Source organism: Schistocerca americana, chromosome 2 (genome assembly GCF_021461395.2).
Source record: "Schistocerca americana isolate TAMUIC-IGC-003095 chromosome 2, iqSchAmer2.1, whole genome shotgun sequence".
Taxonomy (NCBI): domain Eukaryota; kingdom Metazoa; phylum Arthropoda; class Insecta; order Orthoptera; family Acrididae; genus Schistocerca; species Schistocerca americana.
Genome location: NC_060120.1, coordinates 242,157,392 through 242,172,653, shown reverse-complemented (window position 1 = coordinate 242,172,653; position 15,262 = coordinate 242,157,392).

Below are 15,262 nucleotides of genomic sequence, written 5' to 3'. Positions count from 1 at the left end.
CACTACAGTTTAGTGGACACTGCTAGGCAACACTGAAGGCGAATAGCCGCACAAGAGTCAAGAAGGGAAGGGCCGTAAGAAGACGTCAACAGGTGCGTACTAACAGACCTAAATGTAGGAGGAGATATCGAGCTAATTTGGGCCGCTCTGTCGAATGTGTACTCAAGAAACCGCTTAAAGAAACATTTTTTTTGTAAGGAGAGGTAAATCGACGTTCTAAGTCAACGATGGGCCCCACATGAAATACATAATTAGCAATAGGTGTGTGTTTGGGCAGGCAACACTTAAAATTCGTAAAACTGAAATTATAAATACCTGTTGAAATACCAGAGAAAATGCGGCTGGCGAGTATTGACCGCAAGTCGTCGACGTAAAGCCGACAGTTACATTCTGTGTCTTATTGTGTAGCTATATTGTTGTTGTGGCCTTAAGCCTGAGAGCTGGTTTGATGCACCTCTGTGCAGGTACTGCAGCGTACATCCATTTGAACGTGATTTCTGTATTCAACCTTTGGTGTCCCTCTAATTCTACATCTTATCCACTCCCGCCCCCTTACCCTTGCTTTACAAAGCTGACAATTCCTTGACGCCTCAGTATACGTCCTACTAACCTATCCCTTCTGTTAGTCAAGCTGTGCCAAATTTTTTTTTCAATTCGATTCAGTGCCTCCTCATTTTTTATTCGGTTTACCCACCTGATCTTCGGAATTCTTCTATAGTATCACGGTTCAAAAGCTTCTATTCCCGTGACTGAACTGCCTATCGTCTATAATCTATATTAATAAATCTAGATTACTAATCAGCTAATAGATACATACTCCAGTTGCAGGCTGCCTGTCTATCGGCTTCCAGTATTTCATGTACAAGTATCAACAATAGTTTGGCGTAACCCCAATACGTCGTGCAGATGCTATGCTGTTCTGACTGTTCCTGTACCGATCGGAACGTCATCCGTGACGTTGTTTGTAAGCATGGCAACAATTGGCTCAAATGGCTTGCGCATCCTGGTAGAATGCTGCACGCGAAAAGATTGCAGCATTTCAGTCGGAAGTAAAGGGCCGGAAGGGGAGCATCAGAGAAGTCCGTGAAACAGTAGAGTGCACATCAATCGTGGAACGAAGGACAATCGTGACCAATGAACGGGTCCACATCATCATATTAAGGGCAGCAGGCTGGTGAATCAGAGAGTTGCTCTACGTGTGTACTGGAGTCAAAGTGATGTGGCGCGTACGTGAAATCGGCTCCAATTTGACATGTCGTCCGCGTTCGACAGGTTCACTGGATAATCTATGTCTGCGACTTTCCGAGATAATGCTTTCTAACGTGTCCCAAGCTCCATTAACCTCAGGTCTTTTACGGTTACCGTCATTAACTGGCATACAGGCACTAATTGAAGTGTATGCGTTGTTTGCGCGTTTAAGAGAAATTTTCATTAGTCTATTACTAATCGGTTTTACCTCCGTTATTGTATCGTGTATGTATGTGTGTGTGTGTGTGTGTGTGTGTGTGTGTGTGTGGTGCGCGTACACACTCTTTCAGCTAATCTAATGATAAAATTTGTACACTGCGTCTCAAGCAGTCAGAGATAATGCACATAGCTTTATTGCTTGGGATGTTATCTGTGACCCATATTCGCCCCTGATGATCCTCTTATTAGCGGGACCGGTCGCATGTGGCTCGTCCCGCTGCTGCGGACAATTGCCGCAGCCGCCCCTGACCCAGAAGCTGGACCCCAGCTGCAGTTAATGGCTGCCGCCGGGATGTTCCGCTCTTAACGCTAATTAGTCCACCCGCCCACAGCTGCGTACCCACTTTCACCTACAGCTGGCTGCCGTGTTGCGTCAGGTGCTGTTACTGCACTCCCAGCCAGAGCGAAAATTCGTCGGAAGCTATCATAAAAACCACTGGGGAAATAATCCCTGGTAACTCCTTTTATTTGTCTGACATGTACACATGTACAAATGAGCTGAAAACGTGTTATTCATGGAGTCGCACAGGCGCAGTCTGTTTACGTTGTCAACCATTAATGTACTCGTGCTGGGAAAAGTTAGCTTACAACGTATTCCTCCGGGCTCCCCCTACACCCCCCCCCCTCTTTCATACTCATGTGATTACAGCTCGCCTTGTCTTCTTTTTATTAATATTCTTCTTTACCTTCTTCCATCTAGGCGCAATGATTGTGTTGTTGCTTCGCTTCATTTGTCTTTAGACCCTCTAAAGACCTCTCTTGCCCACTGTCATTTTTCAAATTTTAGTCAAGACCAGTGCGTCTTTTACTTCTGTTTTAATCCTCAACAATTCACTCATTCCCCTGTCTCTTCATGTTGTTTCTAACAAAATCTTCTAATTTTCTTTTATTCTGTTTCAGTCGAATACAGGTGAGTTGGCAGTGGGGCACAGGATGTGCCCATTGGGATTATTTCAATCGGGAGATCGCATTTCAGCATTCACCTTGCAACCAAGGGAAACCTCCCAAAAACCCCAGACGAGACCTGAGGTGGCAATTATTTTTGATTTAGTTCTGGAACGATATGGGGTTTTTGGGAGGTTTCCGTTGGTTGCAAGGTGAATGTTGAAATTCGATCTCCCAACTCAAGTAATCCCAACTGGCACATCCTGTGCCCCACTGCCAACTCGCCTGCATTTGACTGAAACAGAATAAAAGAAAATTAGAAGATTTTGTTAGAAACAACATGAAGAGACAGGGGAATGAGTGAATTGTTGAGGATTAAAACAGAAGTAAACGACACACTAGTCTAGACTAAAATTTTAAAAATGACAATGGGCAAATGAGGTCTTTAGAGGGTCTAATGACAATGTGGCACATAAAAGATATGAAGGCGTAGAGTATGTGTAAATGTACATGTTCATGTTTGTACCAGTTAAGTCGATATGTGCGGAGTACCTCTGTCCCTGTCAAAGGCGACGGCGCCGTAATCTCTCTCAATGTTCTCTCTGTCACTCTATTTTCCTATAAGCATTTGAGAGATCAGATCTGAGGGCTTCATCTGAAGTAATATCATGCATGCTGTTTAGCTGTTAATATTTTAAGTTATATGATAAACATCAGCTCAGCTGCTGTTATGAAATGCTTAAAAATGTTGTTATCTTAGAGAGATATCTCCCTTAACCAATGCACGTCTCTGTTGTTATGCAAGCCACCTGAGAAGGGTCAGTAAACGTAACCGGTGGTGAAAATTAAATCATTTGTTAATAGTAACTTAGGTGTTTTTTGTCTACATGTAAACTATCTGGTTAAGCGTGTACGGTGAGTTATTAGTGGACTTCAGTATGGAATGTGTCAGCCCTTCACTTTCATGGTGGGTTGAAATCTGCTTGGTACACATTTACTTAGACGTCGGGCTGACTGTGTAGGAATGACAGCCCGTTCTACAAGGGCCGAAACCAGGGAAGTAGTAGTTACGTAGGATACTGGAGATTGGAGCGAAGTCGACTTTCTGGCTTATTCCAAAGGTGTTCCATTCAGGAATGTTATCGTCCACACACATGCTGCTTTGTGACAGAGCGCATGTCATCCTGACACGATCATCATCTCCGAACTGTTCATCTACTCTACACAGCACACTATGCTGTAAAATGAGTTCATATACTTCGGCATTTAGTATTTCCTTTAGTGTAATAAGGAGACCACACACTAACATCGTAACAGCACATCCTCCATCCTTCATTGTTGGCCCTACACATGTCAGCTTTCCAGGCGTTTCCCAAACCCAAACCCATCCATCGGACTGCCACAGCTATAGGATACTTCATTACTCCAGATCACTCATTTCCAGTCATCCACTGTCCAGTTGTGCCGCTTAGCAATGGTTTCAGGAATGTGTGGCTTACGAGAAGCTGCTCAACCGTTGTATCCTACGTAGAGTCATTGCGGTAGGTAGACCGCTTGTAGCACTTTGTAACTGACCAGCGATTCCTTCCGCTAATTTCTTGCGACTTTTTACATTCATTCTCCGCCTTGTTGGACGGTTCCTGTCCATCAGTACGTGAGATCTGCTTGGTTCTTTCGTGTTTCCACTTTAGAATCACATCACCAGCAGTCGTTTTGAGTAGCTTTGGAAGAGATGAGACGTCCCTGATGGATTTTTACTCAGATGACGTCCAATAACTAGTTGACGTTCGAAGTAACTGACCGACGCATCTGCCGTGTTACTGTTACTCTACTGACAACGCAGAACTCCCTGCTTCCCTTTATACTGGCGGTCCGCCTCTTGTTACATCTATTGATCAATTCCGCACTGTGTACTTTGAACTGGATTGTGTTCCACAATTTTTATTACAGGCTTCTTGGAGTTGTGAAAGGGCTTAGTAAATAAAGTTTCGACAAGGAGCCCATGACCGATAATGGAAGTAAAATAAGTTGGAAAATCGGATCACTTCCAAATTTACTAATTCACGGTACGCACGCAAACTGAGAAGAAGGCCAGACGTACTGGTAGAGATATTGGATGAGTTGCCACTGATTCCGTCAGAAAATGTGGTTCCGAGATGATTCCACATCCGCGGCTATTGATTGTGGTTTACGCGTACATCCCAATTAAATGTACGTTAAAGGGCGGATAAGTCTGGGTGGACCAACTCCTTGGCCATTACAGTCGACAAGGTTAACTGCTCATGACTTTTTCTTGTGGGCCCATATGAAGTGTGTTGTGTAAAATCAGATGATCTCATTGTACGAGATCTGATGGCAACAGAGATTACTCAGCGTATTCCAGGGTTTGTAGCACTTTTATGTGAAAGCATGTGTCGCAGATACATCATGTCCAAGGAACAGAAGTGTTTTCACGTAGAACTGCTCCTATAGAGCCGGCCGCTGTGTCCGAGCGGTTTTAGGCGCTTCAGTCCGGAACCGCGCTGCTGCTACGGTCGCAGGTTCGAATCTTGCTTCGGGCATTGATGTCCTTAGGTTAGTTAGGTTTAAGTAGTTCTAAGTTCTAGGGGACTGATGACCTCAGATATTAAGTCCCATAGTGCTCAGAGCCATTTGAACCAAATTTGATTCCAAGATCAAGAAACCCGACAACGGCCGGGAAAGTGGTGTTGTGACCCCATTGCGCACCACACCATTCCTCCGAAATTTCAAATATTAATGCGATCGTCATCTCTTAAATACATTTAGCTAAGTTATATCGTCACAAACAAAGTTTCAAATATTGTATTTTACAAGCGACAGAATTTCTGTTCAGCGAAATCCTATCTTTATTGTACTGCGAGTAATTTAGTCCACTAGGGCCATTTGAACCATTTTGAGCTCCTATAGAGTGCACACTGTCTCCGCTGTGTGCGCACCGTGAAGCAGGACATTTGAAAATGATTCGATCATCAAACTCATTTTGCACCCAAACGGTACATTTCCAGACGTAGTTACCCTACAAAAACATCTTTTAAGTCCCTTGCTCAACACCTGGAAGCCAGTGATACGAACTGTGTAATACCCTATGTATATGAGTGTAGGGTTTACACAGTGGTTGCAGAGCTTTCTTTTTGGTGGTACCAGTTGGTCTTCCTTCGTGATCTCAAACTTCAGTGACCTAGGGAGGGACCACACTAGTCAATGAACACTCGTTTTGGAGGGCAACATTTCACATCCCAGTCATGCCATCCAGATTTAGCTTTTCCGTGGTTTTCTTGAATCTTTAAGGATAAAATGGTTCAAATGGCTCTGAGCACTATGGGTCTTAACATCTGAGGTCATCAGTCCCCTAGAACTTAGAACTACTTAAACCTAACTAACCTAAGGACATCACACACTGTTATATCCTAGCCAGTAATGCCACCCGAGCCCGCTGCCAAAAGGTTGGCAGCATCAAAGTCCGGACGCCGTCTGCATAAGCAGCGCCAGCGAGACAGGAAATCGCCGCAAGTCTGCGCGCGCCACCGCTGTCTTCTGGGTTCTTAAGCGCTGGAGTCGCGAGCGCTAGGACAGTTCTGTATTCGCCGCTCAGTTGTATACTCGCCACCGAATTGTGTACTTGCTAGTCAGTTGTGTGTTCATCGCAGCAGAGTTGTTGTTTGTCGTCAGCCGACGCTGACCTAGCCGCTCCGACTCGAACTAGACAGATTTCTGTAGACACGGAGTTCACTACTGTTTCTGTATCTTCGTTAATAAAGATAAGTACCGACTTTTATTTAATCAGAGTGTTTGGGTTTTCATCTTTCTGTTCACTGTTCCAGCGGACCGGTCGGCCCGCTATTAAAAGTGTGGCGGTGACTTCGTAAGCCGTTTCTACAGCGAATTGCTTGTCGCTACGAACGCCGCCACAAAACACACATCCATGCCCGAGGCAGGATTCGAACCCGCGACCGTAGCGGTCGCGCTGTTCCAGACTGAAGCGCCTCGAACCGCTTGGCCACACCGGCCGGCGCTTAAGGATAACGTCGATATGTTTCATCTGAAAAGGACACAACCGATTTTCTTAAAGATCAACACTCCCCCAATAGGAGTGACACCCTGTCGACAGGACACACATTTTAAGCCCCAGTACGTTTCGCAGCAATTAGCAACAGTTACTGACTGTTGCCGCATGATAGAAAATGGTTCAAATGGCTCTAATCATTATGGGACTTAATATCTGAGGTCATCAGTCGCCTAGACATAGAACTACTTAAACCTAACTAACCTAAGGACATCACACACATCCATGCCCGAGGCAGGATTCGAACCTGCGACCGTAGCAGGCGCGCGGTTCCGGAAGCGCCTAGAACCGCTTGGCTACAACGGCCGGCACCGCGTGATAGAACTAACTCTTGCCTCAACCATTTGAATCAAACGTATCTTTGAATAGAACAATGTAATTTTTTACGACATTCGAAAGCTCTTGAAAACACGAGTGCAGTGATGGCTTATGACAATACTAGGTACATAATGGGGGTTATGTACCAGGTAAACATTGACTACATTGAATTTAAGAAGTCGGAGGAAAAACGTGGGGGAAGAGGGAGGAGGGGGTGTTGGTAAACATTCCAACAATGAGTGTTGAGTCAAGAAAGGTTAAGCTACATTGATGAGCCGGAACATTATGACCACCTGATGACCTTCTTGTCAGATCTGCAGCCGTATCATACAATCATATACACTCAATATGTCGACGGTCCATCTGGCCACAATCTTTAGGCGAGAACGCTCTTTGGTGGTCTGCCGGAAATGGTTCATATCATGAACGACACAGAAGACCATCCGTGCGTGCGCCTGAAATTGTCACTGCTATCCCCTAACGCAAGTAGAGGGCCCCAGTGGTGAAAGCTGGCGTAAACGTTCAATGACTATCGAGTACTCGAAAGCAAGACTCCCGAGTATTGGGACAGTGAATGACAACTCTTCGCGTATAGAGACCGGTTCGTATGCGTTGGTTTGTTCCTGAGTACAGTTGTCCTTCCTGCGGACGTTGGCAAGGAAGGCTTAGGCGGTCTCGGACGCGGAAAACATGACACAAGAGCTACAACCAACTAGAACACCTCAGTCCCGTGTTCAAGGAGAATACTTACACTGAACAACATATCCATCGTACGTTTAGATCTTCGCCGGAAGCAGTAGAAGATATATTTAGATCGGATGCTTTCCTTCAATACGATTTGAGTTTTCTTCGGAGATAGGAAGAATTTTAAAACGATAAAACATCAAATCCGTATTTCCTCCACTGCATGGCTTGGTGAAAGGTGATCTAGGATTGAATAAGCCCGGCGTTTACAAAATTCCTTGCTATTGCGGGAAACTGTAATTGGACTAACAATTCGCACCATTCACGAGAGATGGATTGAGCATCATTGCCACACGCGATTATTACAAACTGAGAAATTTGCATTGAGGGAGCACACAGAATGATGGGTGATGAGACACATGCAGTATATGTGATGAGACACATGCAGCTACCCTTGCGTTTCGCCGTCGGGATTGAGTCTGAAAGTAACACCAGTCAACAGCCATTTTGCATCTGGGATGTGATACAGCAACTAGTATGTAATTTGGTGTGTAGAATCCGAATATACCTTTCAAAATGTTCTATCACGTATAATTTTTTTGTTTTTAAAGGTTTTTTTTATTTTTCGTATTCAGTATTTCGCTTTTTGCTGTTCTTCTGTTTTGATGTTTAATTGTTTGTTTTTGATTTGCAGAGGAGAGCTAGAAGATCTACAAATCGTCAGTAAATGGTTGGTGTGGTAATCCAGTGGTGTGAAAGAGATCCTCAGTGAGTGTTTCTTTTGAAAGATAGTGCAAACTTTTTGTGTTTAAAACTTACACTAAGAATAATGGCAACTAGTAAATTTCGTTTCTGTCCGAACCACCCCGACAACTTTTGTTATGTGTGTGGGAAATTCACTCTGAAAACCCAAAGAAAACCAATCACTGATTTGGTTAAGAAGGTATATAAATTGTATTTTGATTATCCTGTTGGTGATCGAGATAAAAATTTTACACCTCATACTGCCTGCATAACCTACACTACGACCTTAAACGAGTGGTTGAAAGGAAAACGCCGATCCATGCCATTCGCTGTTCCGATGGTGTGATGTGAGCCTGATGACCATTATTCAGACTGTTACTTCTGTCTTACAAATATTTAGGGACATTCAAGCAAAACTAGGCATAAAATAAAAATCCAAATGTATCTTCAGTGCAATTTCCTGTGCCTCATGATGAGGAGTTGCCTGTTCCTATCTGTAACTTGAAAGCCACGGAACCAGACACCATGTCCAGTAAATCAGAAAGTATTGAACATATAGAAGAAGAGTAGTGCCTCAATATCATGACTCTTCGCCTCAGCTCTTTAATCAAATACAAATGGCAGCTTTGCTGTGATTTAAAAGTTGTTGCACTCCTTACATGCTTACAGGCTGGATCCACGAAATACTGCTGCTTTTTGTGCCTTTGGGATAGCCGTGACACCAAGAACCGCTATACAGTCAAGCAATGGCCTATAAGGAAGTCATATGTTCCTGGAAACGTAAATGTGAACAACACCCCATTAGTTGAGCCCGATAACATGATTTTTCCTCCCCTTCATATCAAGTTGGGTCCTATCAAGAACTTTGTAAAAGCTCAGGATAAAGAAGGTGAGGCCTTCAATCACTTAAAAGAAAAATTTCCCAAATTAAGTGAGTCAAAGCTGAAGGGGTATATTTGTTGGACCACAAATAAGAAAACTGCTGAAAGATCCAATCTTTGTTACCAAACTCACAGATATCCAATTAGCTGCTTGGTCTTCTTTTGAAGCAATTGCGAAGAGCTTCTTGGGTAACAGAAAAGACAAAAACTACGTTGCCAATGGGAATAATGGTTCAGATGGCTCTGAGCACTTAACTGCTGAGGTCATCAGTCCCCTAGAACTTAGAACTACTTAAACCTTACTAACCTGAGGACATCACACACATCCTTGCTCGAGGCAGGATTCGAACATGCGACCGTAGCGGTCGCGCGGTTCCACACTGTAGCGCCTAGAACCATTGGGAATGATCTGTTGGACAACTATAAGAACATGGGGTGTAGAATGTCGCTTAAAATTCACTTTTTACATTCTCACCTTGATTTCTTCCCGGAAAATTTGGGGGCCCTAAGCGATGAGCATGGTGAACGCTTTCACGAAGACATTCTTACGATGGAACACCGTTCAAGGCCATTGGAACCCTTCGATGATGGGTGACTACTGCTGGGGTCCTGTTAAGGAGAGTGATGAAACGGCAAACAGAAGAAGAGATCCGTCGTCGCATTTTTCAAGAACCACAGACGATTAAAAGTGAAAATATCTTCAAAACTAATTTTGACCTTTTATTGGCATCATGCCCATATACGCATACAAAATAGTAATGACTTCAAACGCTCCGAATGTGTATTTTTGTTTGAGTTAATTGTGTCAATTTTCGCTGTTACCTTTTTTTATTTTACTGTATATCTAGGAAATGTGACATAGAGAAAAACTGATTTTATCAGTGTATTCAACACCCCAAAATTAGGTAAATCCACCAATTTACAAACCAGAAGCAGAAAAAAAGTTTAAATTTGTTAACTAGTGCAATCAATGAAAAGAGACTGGAAGACATTGGAAATAAAGACAGCCGGCCGGTGTGGGCGAGCGGTTCTAGGCGCCTCAATCTGGAACCGTGCGACCGCTACGGTCGCAGATTCGAATCCTGCCTCGGGCATGGATGTGTGTGATGTCCTTAGGTTAGTTAGGTTTAAGTAGTTCTACGTTCTTGGGGTCTGATGACCTCAGATGTTAAGTTCCCACAGTGCTCAGAGCCATTTGAACCATTTTTTTGGAATAAAGACAAGAGCTACCCCGTAAGTGAATTGTAATGTCTCGTTTTATCTGACACTAGATGAGTACCCGGCATTGCTGGGCTATGTATTTATTCCAGTCTTCTATTAGTCGGTCTCCTCTGTACATCTCTTCCACCCTCCCCCACCCCGTCACTGTTCGGCTCTTGCTGGCCCTCTCCCTCTGTACATCTCGTCCCGGCTGTCTCTCTGTCCATCCGTCCCTCCCTCTGTCCATCTGCTCCTCCCCGCTCTCTCTCTCTTCTCTTGGCCGTATCGCTCTCTGTCATTCTGCTCATCCTCCCCTCCGTATTCATCTTATCATCTCTCTCTCTTTCTGTCCATTTCTCTTTTTCTGTCCAGTTCTACTTCTTCCTGTCCGTCTTCTCCCAGCTCTTCTCTCTCCAAGTTATCAACCCCACCTTAATAGAAGATTTCTGGTTCGCATCCCCACAGTATTTCCTCTCAGACAGTAAATATCAGGTTGTAACCTCCCCCCTCTCTTACCGACCTTAATGACAGTGAAAAATTAAACCGCGTGTACCTAATGGAAATTTGGGAAAAGCAATCGTCACCGAAGTTAATCTATCGGTAAAGAGGGAGGAAAGGGTTACATCTAAATGAAAGGAAATGTGCTAATGAAACTGGTGGAAATTAATTTTGAAAAGGGGTAAAGTTAATAAAGAAGGTAAATGTGCAGCCGTTACGTTAACAATTAACTAGCGGTAATTAGGTATTTGAGATTTGGGGGAAATCACGGTCGCCAGTCCTAAGGACAATTACTATAGTAACTGAAAAAGAAAGGTTATTACACATATAATTAACACTAGAAGCGTGGCAACTGAAGGTTGACACGTGTAGTGTGAAATCTGAAAGTTTGTCAGAAGTAATAAATTTCGCTACACTCTGACTTAATTTAGCAAAAGAATTAATAAAACCGGAAAATCGAAAGTTAATTTAGTGACTGAAGTTAATAGTGAGCTGTCTTTCTGAAGCACATCGAAATCCAGTAAAACACGGTTAGTCTTGGACTACCTCAACAATCATTTCAAAAGCTACTTGAATCTACGCAATTTAGAAAGAAGAGATTTAACTTTGAACTTGAATTAAATGATTCTGAACAATTAACAATAGTAAAATTTAGTACGTACCAAGCTGAGCTGCAGTCACAGGTAAGCTAAAATACGATAACAAAACTCGCACTCTTAATTTGTGCTTGTGTAATCTGAATATTGTAGCCAGCTCTGAGACTTTAACTGAACTTTGAAATTAAAGCAGCGAAATAGAATATTACTTTAATGCTGGCGTTTGAATTTCAATGACACTCGGGTTCATTTCGGAAAAGGAAGGGACCCTGCTTGGCAATGCAATTGGGACAATGAGCAACAAAGGTTCATGCTAAGTTGCTGTAATTTTGCGAGGCAAATGGTACAATTTGAAAAGCTGAGGTCTGCCATACAGTTCTGAAACTTTACGTGCTTTTAGTCTTCCTTGTTGGTTGATTGAAGGTTTGAAGCCGTCGATCGAGGAGGTGGCGGCAGTCACTCATTGTCGGCCGTCGCTGTTGCAGAAGCTGGATGTTGGCGCGCCTTCTTCTCGACACGGTCACCAGGCGAAACGGGCTCTTGATGTGCGCCAGCTAATGCTTCCCGTCCGCGACACCATGTCAGAAACTATCATCGCGAGTCCAGCGCAATTACATGCTGCCAAACCCCGAAAGCGCGGCAACTCGCGGGAGCGTCACACCACCTGCTCCACTCGCTACTCCCGCCAGACCCTCCTGTTCTGCCCGCGCTCCACGCGGCAGAGTTAACACTACCAAAGATCCTACACACTTATATTCTTCACACGACCTATCGATGTAATCGTTCGATAGCAGTTTTCCCTAGGCAAGACCCAGCGTAAAAATACAAATAATCTTTACACAACAAACCAATTATACATCGACATAAATGCATAAATATATATATACAAATAGTAAAACAATTACAATATGTGAAGACACAGAAATATCATATATTCAGGTAGCAAAAATAAGGAAAACAAATTATAGTACAATAGATGGAAATAGGAGGATATGCATTTCCGGCGTTACACGTGCCCCACATTGTCTGAGGATGTTCGTGTAACGTAAACAGACTCAGAAAATGTCCAAAAAAAAAGAAACAGCGGAAATGCATATGCTCAAAACATCAACAAAATTTAGCATTCGCCTAATTAACCATAAACCAATTTTTAGACGATAATAATTGAGTGGAGACACTCCTAATCTTATTCCACTCTGTCATCTTGATCAAAATAAAACAGGTTGACAACATATTAAAATTCATAGAAAACATAGAAAATGGTTTAGCTATTCCAAAATCGTCAAAATTCCTAACAGTATCAGGAAATGGAATACTATTTACAAAATTAATCAGAGTACATGGTCATAAAAACAGGTAGATCAAAATACGCAAATTAATAATTAATTACATAGAATACACATTTTTACATAACCCTTTCGTAATTAATATTCTCGTCATGGGAGCCCATTAAACGCTAAACAAGAAAATAATATTCAGTAGATCGAAAAAAACATAAATATTGACAGCAGAATTCTTTCAGCTGTCCAGGAAGAAAAACAATTCCGCCTTCCGTACTCGCAAGTACAAAGAATGCCGAGAACGGCACGGAGAGCCTACGGCGGCACAAGAGCCGACAGCGGCTCGCCTCGCCAGTACTGTTGCGCCCGCGTGTGCGGCACGCTTGATCTCACTCGCCCTTGTGACGGCGTTTCCAGAACGTCCGTTCCACTGAATTCTTTCGGAAAAACTCACTACCGAGTAATCTCAAGGAGTCCATAAACACTATCACAGTGGATAACTCAACACTGTCCATCATCACACATGTACAAGCCTGAAACTTAAAACAGCGTCTAAGTACATCGGCAATGACTAGTAAAACACATATTCATGAAATCTTACAGCTAGTTACAAAATCATATTTACATTGCTTAATCTACTGTGACTCAGCTGAAAACTTAAACTAGCAGCTTGGATTTTTAAATTGATTAATATTCAGTAACTCTTAAATCATTTAATCAACATAAATTACTTATCAATTACAACTTCTTTAATGACCTCTAGGTCAGGCAAAAGCATCGCCACATGGCACATCCTTAAATCTTACACTCTATATCTACATACTGTACAAATTACCCTATCTGTGGTACTAATCAATCCTTGGCTGGTACAATTTCAAGTCTACAATATTGCGTAAGCATTTGTGTGAGGTATACCAATGACTTTATATGGTCCATTATAAACAAACTTAAATTTAGAGATTTCATGGTCTATCTCGCTCGATTTCTCATGAGCTTTTACAAGTACTAAGTCTCCGATTGCAAACTTAGCAAAACGCGCTTTAGCGTCATGACGACGTATGCGAGCATCGGCTTTTAGCTTCATTGCTTCTCGCAGACGATCCTTTTTCACACCAATACTAATGTTAATCCGTGGAGGGAATTTGATTATCTCTTCCAATTCACTTTCTACACTTTTGTCAACGCCGAAATTCCCCATGTTACGGCAGTTCAAACTCATTCCTACGTCAATGTCATCCGGCCAGTTAACAATGTGTATAGGCTGATATTGCCTATGCACACCGTCTCCTGCCTCGTCAAAACCAACTACCATTGTTTTATCTAGTGACATACATGTCAAAGTTTTGCTTTCGCAGTTAATCACTGCACGGTACTTTAATAGCCAATCTAACCCGATAATTACTTCCGTAGTTAAGTCTGGCACGACGACAAACTCTTGCTCAAATCGTGCCCCACATATCTCGAAGTTGACAAAAATCTGTTTTGTGACCGGTTTACTGGCCTTCCCAGTAGCACCGATAATTTTCACTCCTGCTACTGGCATAACTACGATGCCGGGTCTGTCTTTCAGTAACTCAAATATTTTCCCAGATACAGCACTCAATTCTGCACCGGTGTCAATCAACACGTTTAGTTGTAGGTCGTGCATATTAACAGACACTACTATCTGTCTACACTTGTCCTCGACTGTTTCTTTATTTTCCCACAGTAAATCCTCGTCTATATCCAGGTCATTCCAGAAAAAACCATCCGGCTTTGATCCTAAATCCGGTTTATCTGGCGGCTTTTTCAGTCTCTGTTCACATACAGTTTTAATTTCAACACGTTTGTCCTGAGGCTTAGTCTGTAGCTTCGCCTCCAATACCGAAACCTTTTCCTGTAACTCGTCAACTAGTGAGTGTTGCTTTGCTATCGATTCACTAATTGTCACCTTCGTTGATTCCTCTTTGGTCAGATCGATCTCATCTGCCAATCTACCTGGAGGAATGTACCCAGTCGCATCTGAAATTACTTCCTCTGGATCTGCGCAACCCACACTGCTACCGTCTGACCGCACAACGTCAGCTCTAACCTCATACACGCTGTAATCTACGTGCTTTTCTACCAATTGTGTCCGGCTATCACTAAAATTTTCGCAATCTTTCTCCTTAATACTCTCGCAATGTTTAAACTGGAGGTTTGCGTCGGATGGGTCGGTTACTTCTACCACTGAAACTTTCGGTAAGGTCTGCCGGTTAGGTCCAGAACTTTCCGTTACTACTTCAACATATAACTCCTGCGGGACGAAACACGACGAATCTTGCTCGTGCTCCCCCTTAACATCAACTATTTCTAGTAAAGTCTGCCGATTAGGGCCAGAACTTTCTATCATTTCACAAACACTATCTTCCTGCGGGACGAGACGCGGAAAATCCTGCACGCGCTCCCCATAAACGCTTCTCCCATACAGACCCCTATAATCTCTTAGTTCGTCGTATAAGCGACCGAACTGCCTTAACCAGACCTCATCCCTCTCTGCATCCCCTCGCTCGATGACGGACGTGTTATCCGACATCTGATCTTCTCTCAACAATTGCGAATCATTCTTAAACTCAATCTCCAGTTCCGCTGTGGGTATTACAGCAG